The 18942-nt window shown below is 46.6% G+C and overlaps 1 pseudogene; it reads right to left on the minus strand.

Moving 5' to 3' along the window:
• Window positions 1-17507: 17507 nt before the first annotated feature.
• LOC132385364 (large ribosomal subunit protein uL29-like) lies at window positions 17508-17889 on the minus strand (annotated as a pseudogene).
• Window positions 17890-18942: the final 1053 nt, after the last annotated feature.

The following is an 18942-nucleotide window of genomic DNA, read 5'->3' on the forward strand; positions in this document are numbered from 1 at the left end:
GCTAAGTGAGTAAAAGATGACCTGATTTCCAAAAGGCAAAAAGTTAAAGATGACACATTTCTTTAATATTTTAAGCAAGATTACTTTTTTATTTCCATCTTTTACAGTTTCAAAATAACAAAAAAGAAAGCGTGCCCGAAGTAAAAGTTTGGGCACTCTGCATGGTCAGTACTTAGTAAACCCCCTTTTGTAAGTATCACAGCTTGTAAGTGTTTTCTGTAGCCAGCTAAGAGTCTTTCAATTCTTGTTTGGGGTATTTTTACCCATTCTTCCTTGCAAAAGGCTTCTACTTCTATGAGATTCTTGGGCCATCTTGCATGCACTGCTCTTTTGAGGTCTATCCACAGATTTGCGATGATGTTTAGGTCGGGGGTCTGTGTGGGCCATGGCAAAGCCTTCAGCTAGCGCCTCTTGAGGTAGTCCATTGTGGATTTTGAGGTGTGTTTGGGATCATTATCCTGTTGTAGAAGCCATCCTCTTTTCATCTTCAGCTTTTTTACAGATGGTGTGATGTTTGCTTTTAGAATTTGCTGGTATTTAATTGAGTTCATTCTTCCCTCTACCGGTGAAATGTTCCCCGTGCCACTGGCTGCAACACAAGCCCAAAGCATGATCGATCCACCCCCGTGCTTAACAGTTGCAGAGGTGTTCTTTTCATGAAATTTTGTACTTTTTTTCTCCAAACATACCTTTGCTCATTCCAGCCAAAAATTTCTATTTTAACTTCATCAGTCCACAGGACTTGTTTCCAAAATGCATCAGGCTTGTTTAGATGTTCCTTTGCAAACTTCTGACGCTGAAGTTTGTGGTGAGGACCCAGGAAAGGTTTTCTTCTGATGACTCTTCCATGAAGGTCATATTTGTGCAGGTGTCACTGCAGAGTAGAACAGTACACCACCACTCCAGAGTCTGCTAAATCTTCCTAAAGGTCTTTTGTAGTCAAACAGGGGTTTTGATTTGCCTTTCTAGCAATCCTATGAGCAGTTCTCTCAGCAGGTTTTCTTGGTCTTCCAGACCTCAACTTGACTTCCACTGTTCCTGTTAACTGCCAAAGCCCTAACAAGCTAATTAAGGTCTGACACCTTGGTAAAAGTTATCCAAGAGCTCAATTCTCCTGGGGTGCCTAAATGTTTGCATGGTGCTCCTTTTTCTCATTCTAAAATTGTACAAAACAAAAATAATACACTAATCTTGCTTAAAATTTTGAAAAGGATGCTTCATCTTGAACTTTATGACTTTTGGAGATCAGTTCATCTTCTACTCACTTAACTATTAAGAATAAAAGAAATTTGACCGGGGTGCTCAAACTTTTGCACGCCACTGTATATCATCAATGTATATCATCAATCTGCTTTCATCAATGTGTTTTCTTTCATCCTCAAAGAATTCAATTAGGCTCGTTATGCTCGACCTGCCCTTGACAAAGCCACACTGACTCTCCCTAATCAGATTACTAGGGATAGTCAGCATGGACAGGAAATGTCAACAATTCCTTTCTCCCCACTTGACCTGCTGGGATCCTCCAGCAGATTTTCTGTGTTGCTGTCAATATATTTTTTTGTACGTGGCACTAATGTCTTTGCACATTCTGCACTGTCCTGTTTGATTTATGTAAGTTTTAAGTTCTCTGTGATTTCTGTATCTCCATTGCCTGTGATCCTTCTGCAAGAAAGATTTTCACCGTACCTGTCTCTCACTGTGCTTGTGCACAGGACAGTAAACTTGACCAAACAGGAACAAATGCAATAGAGCTCATATCCAGACTCTTCAGCTCACCTAGTCCATACCAAACTATTAATTTGCCCCGTCCCTTCAACCCACACCAGGCACATAGTCCTCCATACCCATCCTGTCCATGTACCGATCCAAATTTCTCTTAAATGTTGAAATCAAATCACATCCACCACTTCCACTAGCATCTTGTTCCACATTCTCACCACCCTCTGGGTGAAGAAGTTCAGCCTCATTTTTCTCTTAAACATTTTATTTTTTTACCCTTAACCCATGATTTCTCATTCTTGTCTCATCTGTCCTTAGTGGGTAAAAACCTGCCTGCATTTGCTTTATCTATACCCATCGTAATTTTGTATACCTCCTCCTAATTTCTTCCTGCACTCTTTCAGTCTTATTGATATCTTTTCTGTGGGTAAGGTGATCAGAATTGCACACAATACTCCAACATCATCAGTGTCTAAAATGTCTTCAACATAACATTATTCATGATAAATACACTACTCACGATAGTGTCACGTACCCCATAACGTGTTAAAGAACCAGCAGAAATGGAAAACATTGAATGGAGTCTGGTATTGCTATAAACTAATAGTGTTTATTAGTAACTACGCAATACAGTAATATAAATGCAAATATAATAAACAGGTTAGCAATGAGATATACACATAAGTGTGGAAATAGGAACAAAACTAGGCTCTTTCAAACCCAGGGGTGAATGATGAAGAGAGTTCAGTTCAGTTCAAGGTAGATGTTTGAGTAACGTTAGAGAGAGAGAGAGGTGAGAGGTGAGCTGATGCCGTCGATTTTCCCGTTGTCTTCCGAAATCCTGCTGTAGTCACCGACTATGACCATAACACGTGCGACCGTTCTTCAGTGCTGGAATTATCACCTAGGCGAGGGTGGACACACAAGTAATTCCCCATTGGTCACATCTTTTCACACCGCGAGAGTCACTGATCAATTTCCCCGAATCGATCCTCCAAAACCCCACCTTTCTGTGGGTGCAGCAAAGCTCGTTCAGTGTCCGCACTGTGTGTCTGTGTCTGTGTATCAGCGGACCTGGTTTTTATCTCCACGTGTTGGACACCAGCTGTCCATCAACCTGCTCCGCCCTCCCCTCTCTGTTAATAGCAGCACAGTTCATAGGGTCAATTCTGGACCCCATCACAAACTATGGTCACGCGTGACACTCCTTTCCTTTTAAGAAAATTTTTACGAAGGAAATTTTTTTAGTTTAAACGTATAGTATAGAGTTCGAAACAATACATATGTAGTCATTAGATAACTCAGCAAAGTGGGTATAATTTTGAATTTCACATTTAGATAAACAATCAGCTATAATGTTGTCAGTACCTTTTACATGTCTTATTTCCAGGTCATATTCTTGCAATATCAGACTCCAGTTTAACAACCTTCTGTTCTTATTTTTCATATTAGTCAGAAATACCAATGGATTACATCTGTGTAAACGAACAGTGGCTTCTGGGTAGGACAAATATGGACTTTGAAATGTTGTAAAGCCAGAATAATTGATAGTATCTCCTTTTCCAAAGTGGAATAATTTTTCTGGTGTACATTAAATTTCTTGGAGAAGTAAGCCACTGGGTGTGCAATGTCATTAGCACCCTTTTGTAGCAATACTGCCCCGGCAGCCTCGTCACTAGCGTCAGTGGCTATAGAGAATGGTTTTGAAAAATAGGTGCTTTGAGCACAGGATGATAGCACAATGTAGTTTTCAGTCGTTCAAACGCCTCCTGGAAAAGGTCAGTCCATACAAATCTCTCACTCTTCCCCTGGAGTTTTGTAAGGGTGAGAGCGATAATACCCCACCATTCCTAAAGACCTTCACACAGCTTTCTTGCCAGTCGGAATGGGAACCTCAGCAATAGCCTGTACCTTGGCTTGTACAGGAGCCAGTTGCCCCTGACCTACCACATACCCCAGATACGTGACAATAGCGTGGCCAAATTCACTTTTAGCAAGGTTCATTGTGAGATTGGCCTCGGACGGCCGTTTGAACAGTTTTTCCACAGCCACAATGTGCTCTTTCCACGTGTCACTCCAGACCACTAAATCATCGATATAAGCCCCTGTGTTTTCCAAATCTCTAATCACCGAATTCATCATCCTTTGAAATGTCCCGGGAGCATTTTTCATCCCGAAAGGTAAAACATTATATTCATATAGCCCTGAGGGTGTGACAAACGCTGAGATTTCTCTAGCCCTTTCAGTCAAAGGAACACACCAATATCCTTTCAGCAAGTTATTTTTTGTGAAGTACTTAGCCTTTCCCACTTCATCAATGCGATCACCTACTTTTGGGATAGGATAAGCATCTGACTTTGTGATGGCATTGATTTTCCTGTAGTCGGAACAGAATCTCATGCTACTGTACTGTTTGGGAACAAGGACACAAGGCGCCGCCCAGTCTGAGGTAGATCGCCGAATGATACCGGCTGCTAGCATGTATTCTGTTTCTTTTTCTGCCAGCTTGCTTTTCAAGTTCATTCTGTAGGGATGCTGTTTAATGGGCTGGGCTGAACTTACAATGACATCATTCACTGCAGTCGTGCTCCGTCTCGGAACTCCTGGAAATAAATCCTTACGCCTGTTAACTAACTGGCAATTGGGTTCTCTGTGCAGGCTCCAAGTGACAGACTCTTATCAGTAAGGTCGGTCAAAATAATGGAATTGTCCAGTCTGGTTACCATGATATTTAACTTGTTAAAATGACCTTGCCCCTCATTTGCAGGCACCGTAGTGGGTCTCCACTTCCTCATCAACACCCCATCTCCAGTGTAATAGCCACTGCCTCATTCTGAATTTCCTCCTCAGAGAGAGCTGTCTCTTTTCAACCCACAATTTCTAGATCTTTATTCTGTTCCTCGATAAAGACGTCTTTTTCACCCTCCTTACTCTCCTCAGCCTGACTATCCTCTAAGTCCTGTTGATACAGGGACGGTAAGAAAGTCTCAGATAAATCAACATTTATATCAGCAGCCTTTTTTGACATGCTTCGGGTTACAGCGCAGGCAGGATAAACTTCAGAATCTATGGGTGCGGCCTCAGCAGCAGCAGGCTTGTTCGTCAGCTGAACCGCTGGATACACATCCCCACCTGCAAGGTCATTACCAAGTAAGACAACATTGTCTATCGGTAGTTTAGATCGCACCCCTATTGTGACTGGTCCAGATACCAAGTCGCATTTCAGAATTATGCAAAGGTATGGCCTCTGTCCCTTTTCTAACACCTTTGATAACATTCACTTCACCCGTCTCCGTCTCAGCACCAAATTCCAACACACTCCTTCAGATTAATGACTTAAAAGCTCCAGTATCTCTCTAGATTCTCACTGGAACTGGGGTTGACCCGTCCCTTACAGACACAAACCCATTCAAAACAAATCTCTCGCAACCTTCCTGAACTCAGCCTGACCCCTCCTTCCTCAGCGGTATTTGGGGCTGTCGCCTTTCCTTTTCCCTTATCTCTTTTTTGGAAAAACCTAGACGCCACGTGACCAGGCTTCCCCACAATGGATACTAGGGAACTTTCCTCCCAACTGTTTCGCTTCCTCCTTTCCTTTCTCGCTAGTCCCCGGCTTACTTCCTGGCTTAGCCGGTGGGCTATCTCTGCCATCCCTGTTACCCTTTTGGTAGCTCTTGCTCAGGAAAAACTTTACCTTGTGGGTTAAAGCATACTCGTCTGCTAACTTAGCAGATTTTGACAGGGTTTCTGCCGCTTTCTCATCTAAGTACATCCTCATACCATTAGGGACACCACTTTTAAACTGTTCAATCAGCATTAACTGTTTCAGTTTGTCAATATTCTCACTTGCTCTTTTCGAGGTACACCAGCAATCAAAGTACATCTGCATCTCACAGGCAAACTCTAGATACGTCCAGTCCCAAGGCTTCCTCAAATTTCAGAACCTTTGCCTGTACACCTCCGGAACCAACTCGTAAACCTTTCACTTCATCACAATCATCTGCGTCTGCCGTAGACAACGGCGAATATGCTCGCTGAGCCTTCCCCTTAAGTACACTTTGTAACAAAACAGTCCACTTCTCTCTCGGCCAGTTCTGATTTATGGCAAGTTTTTCAAAATGTAGGAAATACCTATCGATAAAAACACAAAATGCTGGCAGAACTTAGCAGGCCAGACAGCATCTATGGGAGGAGGTAGCGACGACGTTTCGGGCCAAAACCCTTCATCAGGAGTGAAGTTACACGGGATGGTCGAGGGGGGATAAGAAGTGGGGGGAGGGATGAAGTAGAGAGCTGGGAAGTGATAGGCTGAAGGGAAATAGGCTGGGGGAAGGTGGAGAATTATGGGAAATAAAAGAGAAAGAAAGGTAGGGCTGGGGGGAGATTGTAGTGGGGGGGAAGAGAGAGAGAAAGAGAACCAGACTAAAATTATAGATAGGGATGGGTAAGGGGAGGGCAGGGGTATCAACGGAGGTCAGTGAGTTGGATGTTCATGCCGGCAGGAAGGAGATAAGGGATTGCTCCATCGACCTGTGTGTGGCCTCATCTTGACGGTAGAGGAGGTCATGGACAGACATGTTGGAGTGGGAGTGGTCTGTGGAATTGAAGTGTGTGGCCACAGGGAGATCCCGCCACTGCTGGAGGACTGAGCGCCGGTGACGGTCTCCCAGTCTGCGGCGGGTCTCCCCATGTATAAATGGCCACATCGGGAGCACCAGATACAGTATATCACCCCAGTTGACTCGCAGGTGAAGTGGTGCCTCACCTGAAAGGACTGTCTGGGGCCTGGGATGGTGGTGAGGGAAGAAGTGTGGGGGCAGGTGTAGCACTCCTTCCGTTTGCAAGGATGAGTGCCCGGAGGGAGGTCGGTGGGGAGGGATGGGGGGGGGGGGGATGAATGGACAAGGGAGTCGCGTAGGGAGCAATCCCTGCAGAAAGCCGAGAGTGGGGGGGGGGAGGGGAAAATGTGGCTGGTGGTGGGATCCTGTAGGATGTGGCAGAAGTTACGGAGGATCATACATTGGATCTTTAGGCTGGTAGGGTGATAGGTGAGGACCAGGGGTCTCTATCCCTGGTGGGCTGGTGGGGAGATTGGGTGGGGGCAGAGGTATGTGAAATACGGGAGACGTGATGGAGGGGAGAGTTGATAGTGGAATCTCTGCCCTCACCCCATCCCCCCGACAGCCCACCAGGGATAGAGTCCCCTTGGTCCTCACCTATCACCCTACCAGCCTACAGATCTTTCTTTCTCTTTTATTTCCCATAATTCCCCCAGCCCATTTCCCTTCAGCCTATCACTTCCCAGCTCTCTACTTCATCCCTCCGCCCACTTCTTATCCCCCCTCGACCATCCCATGTTACTTCATTCCTGATTAAGGGTTTCGGCCCGAAACGTCGTTGCTACCTCCTCCCATAGATGCTGCCTGGCCTGCTGAGTTCTGCCAGCATTTTGTGTTTTTATTTATTTCCAGCATCTGCAGATTCACTGATGTTGCCTATCGACTTCTGTTTCCTCAAATGGAGGTACCAACTTAATTTCCTTTCTAACATTGAACTGGGTCTACTACTTGTCCCCCTTCCTGCAGTGTCTTTATCTTTTCCAGCTCAAACCGCCTCTGTCTTTCTGCTTCCTCAGCCTCCAGCTGTTTTACTCGTAACTCAAACTCATGCTGCTGCTCCCTTCACTTCTCCTCAGCCTCGAGCCTTAATCTTTCCGTCTGAACCGGGGTCTCAAACCCGCTGGGTTTACTTTCAGGAAACAACTCCAACTCCTCTACTTGAAACACCCCCTTAGATACAAGATACTCGGCTATGACCCTTGGCATCTGTGACCTCCTCGCTGTCGATTTCACCTTCGTAAATTTCAAATTTTTTGCAACACTCAAACCTTCTGGCGTCCTCTATTGCCCCAGTGGTTGGTGCATCCAAAAATTTATCAACATCCATTTCTGCCGTTTTTCCACACAACCAAATTAAAATAAGGGATTTTCCCCAATCAATTCAAACAAGCCCCGTTCAGATCCCGGACGTAGGCCCCAATTTTGTCAGGGACCAGGGACGGGTTAAAGAACCAGCAGAAATGGAAAACATTGAATGGAGTCTGGTATTGCTATAAACTAATAGCGTTTATTAGTAACTACGCAATACAGTACTCTAAATGAAAATATAATAAACAGGTTAGCAATGAGATATACACATAAGTGTGGAGAGTCACTGATCAATTTCCCCGAATCGATCCTCCAAAACCCCACCTTCCTGTGGGTGCAGCAAAGCTCGTTCAGTGTCCGCACTGTGTGTCTGTGTCTGTGTATCAGCGGACCTGGTTTTTATCTCCATGTGTTGGACACCAGCTGTCCATCAACCTGCTCCGCCCTCCCCTCTCTGTTAATAGCAGCACAGTTCATAGGGTCAATTCTGGACCCCATCACAAACGAGGGTCACCTGTAACAATAGTACTTTCAATGAACTATGCATTTGTATTCCCAGATCCCTCTGTTCTACAGCACTCCTTGTTCACTGTGTAGATCCCACACTGGTTTGTCCTCCCAGAGGACAACTTCTCGCACTTGCCCGCATCAAATTCCATCCATCAGCCCATTTTCCCAGCTGGTCCACATCCCATTGCAATCTTTGCTAGCCTTCTCCACTGTCTACTATGTACCAATCCTGGTGCCATCTGCAAATTTACCGATCCAGTTAGCAACACTGGCGTCCAGATTGTCGATGAGGACCTCGCACCAATCCCTGTGACACAGACCTCCCTTCAGAGAGGCTACTACCACGAAGCCATTGTCGAATCCAATTTATGACCTCATTCTGAATACCAATCGATTGAACCTTCTCGATCAACCTTCCATTGTCAAAGACCTTGCTAAAGTCTATATAGACAAAATCCACTGCCTTGCCTTCGTCAACTTTCCTGGAAACTTCCTCAAAAAACTCTAGGATCAGCTAGACATGTCACACTATCCCTAATCAGTCCCTGTCTGTCCAAGTACACGTATCTGCTCCTTTAGAATACCTTCCAATAACTTTCCCACTACTGATGTCAGACTCACTGGCCTGTAATTTCTATGTATGCCCAAATGTTTCCTTAACCTTATAATTGTACTCAACTCTGTAACTCATCCCATATACTGTACCTACCACTCAGTGAGGAAATCATGCCCCTCTCCCCTCAAACCGGTGCCCTCTAGTTTTGGAGTCTGCTACCCTGGGGACAAGTCTGTGACCATCCACATTATCCACACCCCTCATGGTTTTACAAACCCCTATAAGGTCACCCCTCAGCCTCCTTCACTGCAGGGAAAACAGTCCCAGTCTCTCCTTATACCTCAAGCCCTCCAGACAGGGTAACATCCTCGCGAATGTCTCCTACACCCTCTCCGGCTTAATGACATCCTTCCTATAGTCGGATGATCAGAACTGCACCCAGTACTCTAAATACGGTCTCACCAATGTCTTGTCCAGGTGTAACATGACACCCCAAGACCAAACATCAGAATGGGGGAAGAAATGTGCTACGTGACTTTGAATGTGGAATGACTGTTGGTGCCAGACAGGGTGGTTTGAGTATCTCAGAAACTGCTGATCTTCTGGGATTTCCACACACAACGGTCTCTGGAGTTTACAGAGAATGGTGTGAAAAGCAAAAACAAAACATTGAGTGGGCGGGAGTTCTGCGGGTGAAAATGAGAGAGGTCAGAGGGGAATGGCCAGACTGGTTCAAGCTGACGGGAAGGTGACCATAACTCAAAAAAGCATGCGTTACTACAGTGGAGTACAGAGGAGCAGCCATGAATGCACAACACATCAGACTTGAAGTGGACGGGGCACAGCAGCAGAAGATCACAAAACATAGACTGAGTGGCCATTTATTAGGTACAGAATGTACCTACTAAAGTGGCCATTGAATGTGTTTGTCATCACTTTCAGAGCATTATATACTTTTACCGTTGGGTGTCACTGTTCCACAACAACCACACCCAGGCCGTGCCCTGGTTTAACTTTCCACAGTACAGCACCTCACATTTATCTGTGTTAAACTCCATGGCTCAGATCCCCAATTGAGCCAAATCCTGCTGTATTCTTGGTATTCAGTGTCCATTGCACTGCCAATTCTGGTGTCATCTGCAAACTTAACATCGGCCTCATCCAAATTGTTAACCCGCAGTGGACTCAGCACTGATCCCGGCAGTCTGGACCTTCCTGGCTGATCCACCAAGACAATGTGGTATCCAATGGGCTGGTCCTCTCAGGTTCTTATGTGGATCTCACTGAGTGGACCAGTTCACCATTTGGAGCTGGAGGCAATATTGTCCTCAAGGTTCAGGACAGGAATAAGGTGCAAATCTTGAGGTTGCAGCAATTTTATTAGATGTTTATAATAGAAGAAATCAATGAGCTAGGAGACAAAATTTCCAAGATGGTGGCGCAACACAGCTTGCAGCGGCTACTCTGCAGCTGATTATCTGTTATTTGTGAAGCGGGGTGCCATGCGCAATCATAATCGACTGAAAACGACCGTAGGAGCACGGAGGGACATAGGGAAATCTCCAGGAAGACCTTCTTCATTGCTGCTGCTGTGAGATCCGGGTCTCTGCTGGGAAGAACAGGACCCCAGTCCTCGGGGTCGCGTTGCCAATGGCCGTTGGCGGGGCCGTCTTAATATGCTTGGCAGAGGATGGTGCTCGGAGAAGCTGTGCTGGAGGGGATGATCGAAGGGTCAGAGGTTTGACGGACTCGGAGTCCACAGCAGTCAGGTCGCTTTCAGTGTGTGCTGCATCTGCGAGGCTGGTTTCGACAGAGCTTTCGTTGTGTGCTGCGGCTGCGAGGGTGAGTCGGGTGGCGCCATGGAAGTCCATAGCGGGGGTATTCCCTTCTGCCGCTGGCGTGGAATGGCGAGTCTGTCGGGACCCTGGGGACTTGTGGAAACTGTGTGGTGATTTCTTTTGAACATACAGTCCTTTAATATCTTTGGACTACTTTTACTGTGCCCATGGTCTGTTTTTTTTAATCAATTATGCTATTGTTTGCACTGTTGTAACTATATGTTGTAACTATGTGGTTTTGTGCAGGTCTTGTAGCTTTAGTTTTTGGTCTTGTTTGTCTGGTGGTTTTGGAGCTCCTTTCCGGGGAACGCACTAAGACGGTAGCGCAATATTAATACGCAGCAGCCTCTCCAGACTCTGGACTGGGGATTGACAAACGTTATGTGGATTTTCTAGTGTAGTCTGTTTTGTCATATGCTTTTGTCATAGCATTCTGGAAGAACGTTGTCTCATTTTTTAACTGCATTGCATTTGTGGTTTCTAAATGACAATAATCTGAATCTGAGTCTGACAAGGTATGCAAGAATGAGTAAGCTATAGAAGACATTGGTGGGGGTACTTTCACAATCAGAAACAGTGTAGTGTTTGGCTCAAGTTTGTAACACCAATTATCAACCCATCCCAGTGTGCATGGTATCTTGAAGAGGCCAGTTCCAATTAATGGTGACCTGTCCCGTGATGAATGTGGCCCGAACCTATGACCACCACTCGATTGACTGTGAATAATGAGATCTGCTGTTGAAGATCGTCATGTGTTGCTATTTTACATATAAGCCCAATTAAAATTGTAAGGGGTTTCTTCTTTCATGTTACTTGCTAAGGCTAATAAAATGGCTTCTCTGTAGTTTTAACTGCTGAGGCAGTGGTTCTCTATAGCAGCATGTTTGGATTATAATTAGTGATAACTGGTCTTGTATTAATTTGCTAACCAATTGGGACAGATGTTATTCTTTCTGTCTGTGAGAAAGCTGTTAGTTTGGGGGGGCTTGGGGGAGAAGGCGTGAGGAGGATGAAGAGAGAAGACGTGGCTTGAAGAGACAGTTGCTGGACCCGCTGGGCCTGGGCTTGGGGCGGGAGTCCAGGGGTGGATGACGAGTGGATGAGGGTCAGCGATAGGGAATCCGTGAGCTCCAACGTTTGTGCACTGGACATGTTTAGGAGATTATTATCGCCTTTTATTTGTTTTCCTTTTCCTTTGTTTCTCTGCCAACCCCATACTTAAATACAAAATCTTAATTGTTTAACCACACATTGTGGACTGAATGTTATTTTGGGGTACTGATGTTACACAGGGGACACAACACACAGCATTCACCCAAACAAGAGTGCTATAGTTTGGCCAGGGAGGGGGCACCACCAGATCACGCCACTAGAAGCAACGAGTCTTACATAATTATCTTGATATAAACCGATTGAAAGAGTAATGTTGCAAAATGCTGGAGAAACTCACCAGGGCTGGCAGCATCTATGGAAAGGAATAAACAGTAAGGCCAAGGTCCTTCTTCAAGACTAAGGAAGGGAGAAGATGCCGGAATAGAACGCTGGGGTGAGGGGAAGGAGGATAGCTAGAAGATAACAGGTATAGCCAGGTGGATAGGAAAGGTAAAGGGCTGGAGAAGAAGAAATCTGATGGGAGAGGAGGGAGAAGAATGGGAGAAAGGGAAGAGGTAGGGGCACTGGGGAAAGGCAAGGAGAAGAGGTAAGAGGCCAAAGGAAAAGGGAAGGAAAGATTTACCAGAAGGAGAGATCGATGTTTGTTCCATCAGCTCGGAGGCTACCCAGACAGAGAATGAGGCCCTCCACCCTGAAAGAGGCCTCATCGCGGCAACATTATTTCCCACCTAGACAGGCAGAAGCAAGTTCATTGTTCAAAAATTATTTTGAGAACACTGAATTTCAAAAATTTTACTTTTGTCACTTAGAGAAAGGACATGAAATCATTAGAGTGGTCATATTACCAGAGTACAAGTTTAACAATACAGTTCTAATCAATATCTGTTTCCAAACTTGGCTGTTGGAAGACAAATAATGAAAAGAAACAGTCTTGCCTAAACAATCCAAAATTAGCAAGCGCAACAGTAGCATGGCAGTTAGCGTGATGCTGTTACAGTTCTGGAGTTTGGAGTTCAATTCTGCCGCAAACCGCGAGGAGGTCGTCTCATGAACCATGTGGGTTTCCTACTGTGCTCCAGTTTCCTCCCACAGTCCAAAGACGGATTCTGATGTTTCAATATAAAGTTCTTTCACAAGTCAGGAAAGGGGCACAAAACTTATTGCTTCACGATCATTTTATTAAGACTATAAGACATAGGAGCAGTCTGCTCTGCCATTCAATCATGGCTGAACCTTGTTTCTATCTCCTCCTCAAACTCAGTTCCCAGCCTCCTCCAATCGAGAACCTATCAATCTCTGCCTTAAATACAACCAACGACCTGGCCTCCACAGCTTCATATGGTAACAAATTCCACAAATTCACCACTTTTTGGCTAAATAAATTTCTCTGCTTCTCTGTTTTGAAAGGGCGCCCCTCTATCCTGAGGTTGTGCCTTCTTGTCCTAGACTCTCCCACCATGGGAAAAATCCTTTCCAAATCTATTCTGTCTTGGTTTATAACATTCAAAAGGTTTCAATGAGATTGCACCTCATCCTGCTGAATTCCAGTGAGTACAGACTCAGAGCTATTTTCTTTTTTATTAATCAAAATATACTTTATTCAAAAATAAAATTAGGTACAATAAACCATTCCATGACTCTCAGTCCTTTACAAATGTTTCCATTACAGTCTTTACATTCCCACACTTTTGCCACCCAGGTGGCACTCTGTTATTCCATATTTACAGACAGTGGTTTAGGGGTATACACTCCTACGGGAGAAGAACCCTAGACTGTGGTCCTTCCCCACCGGGCCCTTGCGGTGGCTGCACCGAGTTTGAGTGCGTCCCTCAGCACGTACTCCTGCAGCCGAGAATGTGCCAGTTGGCAGCATTCCCCCACGGACATCTCCGTGTGCTGGTAGACCATCAAGTTTCGGGCCGACCAAAGAGCGTCTTTCACCGAGTTGATGATCTGCCAGCCGCACCGGATGTTGGTCTCCGTGTGCGTCCCCGGGAACAGCCCGTAGATCAGAGAGTCCTCTGTTACACAGCTGCTGGGGATGAACCTCAAATGTTCCTCGTATGATAACCTTTTCAATCCTGGAAGCACCCTTGTGAACCTCCTCTGGACCCTCTCCAGTGCCAGCACATCTTTGCTAAGATGAGGGGCCCAAAACTGTTCACAATACTCAAGGTGAGGTATCACCAGGGCTTAATAAAGCCTCAGCATCACATCCTTGCTCTTGTATTCTAGACCTTTTGAAATTTTCGGGGTGCCTAGGCACGACTGGAGTAGCAGCAGTACTCTCAATGGATACGATTTCAGCCCAATACAGCTAAAAAGCAGAACTGCCTCCAAGGTCAGTACAGTCAACAAAGATGTATTAATGCATTTAAACAAACTATTGCTGCTTAAAACCGATGGAAACAACAGTCTGTGGTCGGAAGGGTCCTCGGAGAAAGTGTGGGCAGAGATCCAGATTGCAAGTGTGTTTAAGGAAACGGGGTTTTAAACTCCCGATACCAACGATCTTGCTGGCAAACGTGCAGTCTCTGGTGAATACAGTTGATTATCTCAGAGCCAGGGTGCTGTATCAGAGGGACAGTAGGACCGCGTGTGTCCACGGAATCCTGGTTAACCCCTCCGTACGACATGCAGTGATTCAGATCGATGGGTTTATTATACACCATCAGGACAGATCAATATAGAATCTTTCAAAAACAGAGGCGGAGGAGTACGCCTCATGATCAACTCTTCTTGGTGCACAAATATATCAGTGCTGTCCCAATTCTGCTCACCAGACCTGGAATATCTAGCAGTAAAGTGTCACCCTTTTCACTTACAACGGGAATTCTCTGGGGTCATTCTGATAGCAGTTTACATCCCACCTCAGCCCAATGTCAAGCAGGCTTTAGATGATCTCAGCAATGGGGTCAATGTGCATGAAACAGTGCACCCTAATGGCTTTACCATCGTTTTGCAAAATTTTAACAAAGCTAGTCTGAAAAAATCACTAAGCAGCTACCATCAACAGATCACTTGCAATACCAGAGGAAACACCACACTGGACCATTGTTACACCACCATCAGGAACGCCTACCGTGCTATTCCACACCCTCACTTCGGGAAGTCTGATCACCTGGCTGTACTTCTACTCCCTGAGTATGGGCAGAGACTGAAGACTGCAGCACCAGCAGTGAGGACCAAGGAGGTTTGGACAAGGGAAGCACAGGAGCTCCTACAGGACTGCTTTGAATCAGTGGACTAGACTGTATTCAAGGATCCACCTTTGAATCTGGATGAGTTTACTGCAGTTGTTACCGACTTCATCAAAACCTGTGTGGATGAGTGTGTGCCTACAGAGACTTACTGTACATTCCCAAACCACAAGCCGTGGATGAACCAGGAGGTACGTCGTCTGCTGAAGGCTAGATCTGTAGCATTTAAGTCTGGTGACCCAGGCCTGTACCAGAAAACCAGGTATGATTTGCAGAGGGCTATTTCAAGGGCAAAGGGACAACTTCGAATGAGGTTGGAGGTGATATTAGATGCACGGCAATTCTGGCAGGGACTGCAAGACATTACTTCCTACAAAGTGAAACCCAATAGTATGAATGACAGTGATGCTTCACTACCAGATGAACTCAATGCCTTCTATACAACACACACAAAATGCTGGTGGAACGCAGCAGGCCAGGCAGCATCTACAGGGAGAAGCACTGTCGACGTTTCGGGCCGAGACCCTTCGTCAGGACTAACTGAAAGAAAAGATAGTAAGAGATCTGAAAGTAGTGGGGGGAAGGGGAAATGCGAAATGATAGGAGAAGACCAGAGGGGGAGGGGGGGGGGGTGAAGCTGAGAGCCGGAAAGGTGATTGGCCAAAGGGATACAGAGCTGGAGAAGGGAAAGGATCATGGGATGGGAGGCCTCAGGAGAAAGAAAGGGGGGAGGGGAGCACCAGAGGGAGTTGGAGAACAGGCAGAGAGAGAATAAAAAAACTAAATATATCAGGGATGGGGTAAGAAGGGGAGGAGGGGCATTAACAGAAGTTAGAAAAATTAATGTTCATGCCATCAGGTTGGAGGCTACCCAGCCAGTATATAAGGTGTTGTTCTTCCAACCTGAGTATGGCTTCATCTTGACAGTAGAGGAGGCCATGGACAGACATATCAGAATGGGAATGGGACATGGAATTAAAATGTGTGGCCACTGGGAGATCCTGCTTTCTCTGGCGGACTGAGCATAGGTGTTCAGCGAAACGGTCTCCCAGTCTGTGTCGGGTCTCACCAATATTTAAAAGGCCACACTGGGAGCACCGGACGCAGTATACCACACCAGCCGACTCACAGGTGAAGTGTCGCCTCACCTGGAAGGACTGTCTGGGGCCCTGAATGGTGGTGAGGGAGGAAGTGTAAGGGCAGGTGTAGCACTTGTTCCACTTACCAGGATAAGTGCCAGAAGGGAGATCAGTGGGAAGGGATGTGGGGGGGGGGGGGGCGAATGGATAAGGGAGTCACGTAAGGAGCGATCCCTGTGGAAAGCAGAAAGAGGGGGGAGGGAAAGATGTGCTTGGAAGTGGGATCCCGTTGGAAGTGGCAGAGATTACGGAGAATTATACGTTGGACCTGGAGGCTGGTGGGGTGGTAGGTGAGGACAAGGGGAACCCTATCCCGAGTGGAATGGCGGGTGCATGGGGTGAGGGCAGATGTGCGGGAAATGGGAGAGATACGTTTGAGAGCAGAGTTGATGGTGGAAGAAGGGAAGCCCCTTTGTTTAAAAAAGGAAGACATCTCCTTCGTCCTGGAATGAAAAGCCTCATCCTGAGAGCAGATGCAGTGGAGACGGAGGAATTGTGAGAAGGGGATAGCCTTTTTGCAAGAGACAGGGTGGGAAGAGGAATAGTCCAGGTAGCTGTGAGAGTCTGTAGGCTTATAGTAGATATCAGTAGATAAGCCTCTTCTGAACTACTGGAGACAGAAAGATCAAGAAAGGGGAGGGAGGTGTCAGAAATGGACCAGGTAAATTTGAAGGCAGGGTGAAAGTTGGAGGCAAAGTTAATGAAGTCAACGATCACAGCATGCGTGCAGGAGGCAGCGCCAATGCAGTCGTCGATGTAGCGAAGGAAAAGAGGGGGACGGATACTCATACAGACTTGGAACATGGACTGTTCCACAAAGCCAACAAAAAGGCAGGCATAACTGCACCTTTGGTTTGGAGGAAGTGGGAGGAACCAAAGGAGAAATTATTGAGAGAACTAATTCTGCTAGATGGAGGAGAGTGGGAGTAGAGGGGAATTGGTTAGGCCTGGAATCCAAAAAGAAGCGAAGAGCTTTGAGACCATCCTGGTGGGGGAATGGAGGTATATAGGGACTGGTCCATGGTGAAAATAAGGCGGTGGGGGCCAGGGAACTTAAAATCCTTGTAAAACTTCAGAGCCTGAGAAGTGTCACGAACATAGGTGGGAAGGGATTGAACAAGGGGGGATAAGACAGTGTCAAGGTATGCAGAAATTAGTTCGGTGGGGCAGGAGCAAGCTGAGACAATGGGTCTACCTGGACAGACAGGTTTGTGGATTTTGGGTAGGAGGTAGAAACGGGAAGTGCGGGGTGTGGGAACAATGAGGTTGGTGGCAGTGGATGGAAGATCCCCAGAGCTGATAAGGTTGGTGATGGTATAGGAGACAATGGCCTGGTGCTCCTTAGTGGGGTCCTGATCAAGGGGTAAATAAGAGGAGGTATCAGAGAGCTGTCGCTGTGCCTCAGCCAGGTAGAGGTCAGTCCGCCAGACTACAACAGCTCCCCACTTATCAGCGGTTTTTCTTTTTTGCAAGTTTTTAAATTTAATAAGTTGTGGGTGAACATTTTATGCTTTTACAGTATACTTGCGCATGGGATACAGACACTCTTTCCTTTGCTATTTCTTCGTCTTCAAACTCTCCTCATGCTTGTTTAGTCATCGGCACAAGGCTCAGGTCTTCTTGGGTCGCAGATCCAAAGGCTCGTACTTCTTGACTTTGTAGAATTTTCTCAAGTTCTCCTTCTGTGTCTGGTTGATGACAGTAAGGACTCCAGCGATGGACTTGCACACTACACGGATCTCGGAAAGTTTTGATGCAGCTCCACTGTTACCTTAGCAACACGGAGCTGGGAAAGTCCGACCTTGACGTCATCCAGCTGTTTCAGGAGCTCCTCCTTCTTCTTGCCGCGCAGATCACGTGCCTTGATTTTGGCCATGTTGTCGGATCAGGCGCAGGGAAAAAAGCAGTGGGTTTTATAGTGAGGTTGGGATTGGTGGGGAGAGCAGAGCGTTCGGAAGGAGAGAGGTTGGAATTGGAACACGGTGTGGTGAAGTCAAGATGGTTGATGTCTCATCAGCAATTAGCAATAAAGAGATCCAGAGCAGGCAGAAGACCAGAGCGGGGTGTCCATGAAGAGGAAGAGGGTTGAAGACGGGCGAAGGGGTCATCGGTGGGGGTAGGAGAGTCCTTGCCAAAGAAGTAAGCTCAGGGACGGAGCCAGCGGAAGAAGAGTTCAGTGTCATGGTGTACGCATTTCCCACACATCGCCTATCTCTCCCATTTCCCGCACCTGCCCTCACCCTATCCGCCCACCACCCCACTCGGGATAGTGTTCCCCTTGTCCTCACCTACCACCCCACCAGCCTCCAGGTCCAACGTATAAATCTACGTAACTTCAGCCACCTCCAAAGGGATCCCATGGCCAAGCACATCTTTCCCTCCCCTCTTCTTTCTGCTTTCCACAGGGATCGCTCCCTATGCGACTCCCTTGTCCACTCATCCCCCCCCCATCCCTTCCCACCGATCTCCCTCCTGGCACTTATCCTTGTAAACGGAACAAGTGCTACACCTGCCCTTACACTTCCTCCCTCACCACCATTCAGGGCCCCAGACAGTCCTTCCAGGTGAGGCGACACTTCACCTGTGAGTCGGCTGGTGTGGTATACTGCGTCCGATGCTCTCGGTGTGGGCTTTTATATATTGGTGAGACCCGACACAGACTGGGAGACCGTTTCGCTGAACACCTATGCTCAGTCCGCCAGAGAAAGCAGGATCTCCCAGTGGCCACACATTTTAATTCCACGTCCCATTCCCATTCTGATATGTCTATCCATGGCCTCCTCTACTGTCAAGATGAATCCACACGCAGGTTGGAGGAACAACACCTTATATACCGGCCGGGTAGCCTCCAACCTGATGGCATGAACATTGACTTCTCTAACCTCCGTTAATGCCCCTCCTCCCCTTCTTACCCCATCCCTGATATATTTAGTTTCCTTT

Source organism: Hypanus sabinus (assembly GCF_030144855.1).
Source record: "Hypanus sabinus isolate sHypSab1 chromosome 1 unlocalized genomic scaffold, sHypSab1.hap1 SUPER_1_unloc_1, whole genome shotgun sequence".
Lineage (NCBI taxonomy): Eukaryota > Metazoa > Chordata > Chondrichthyes > Myliobatiformes > Dasyatidae > Hypanus > Hypanus sabinus.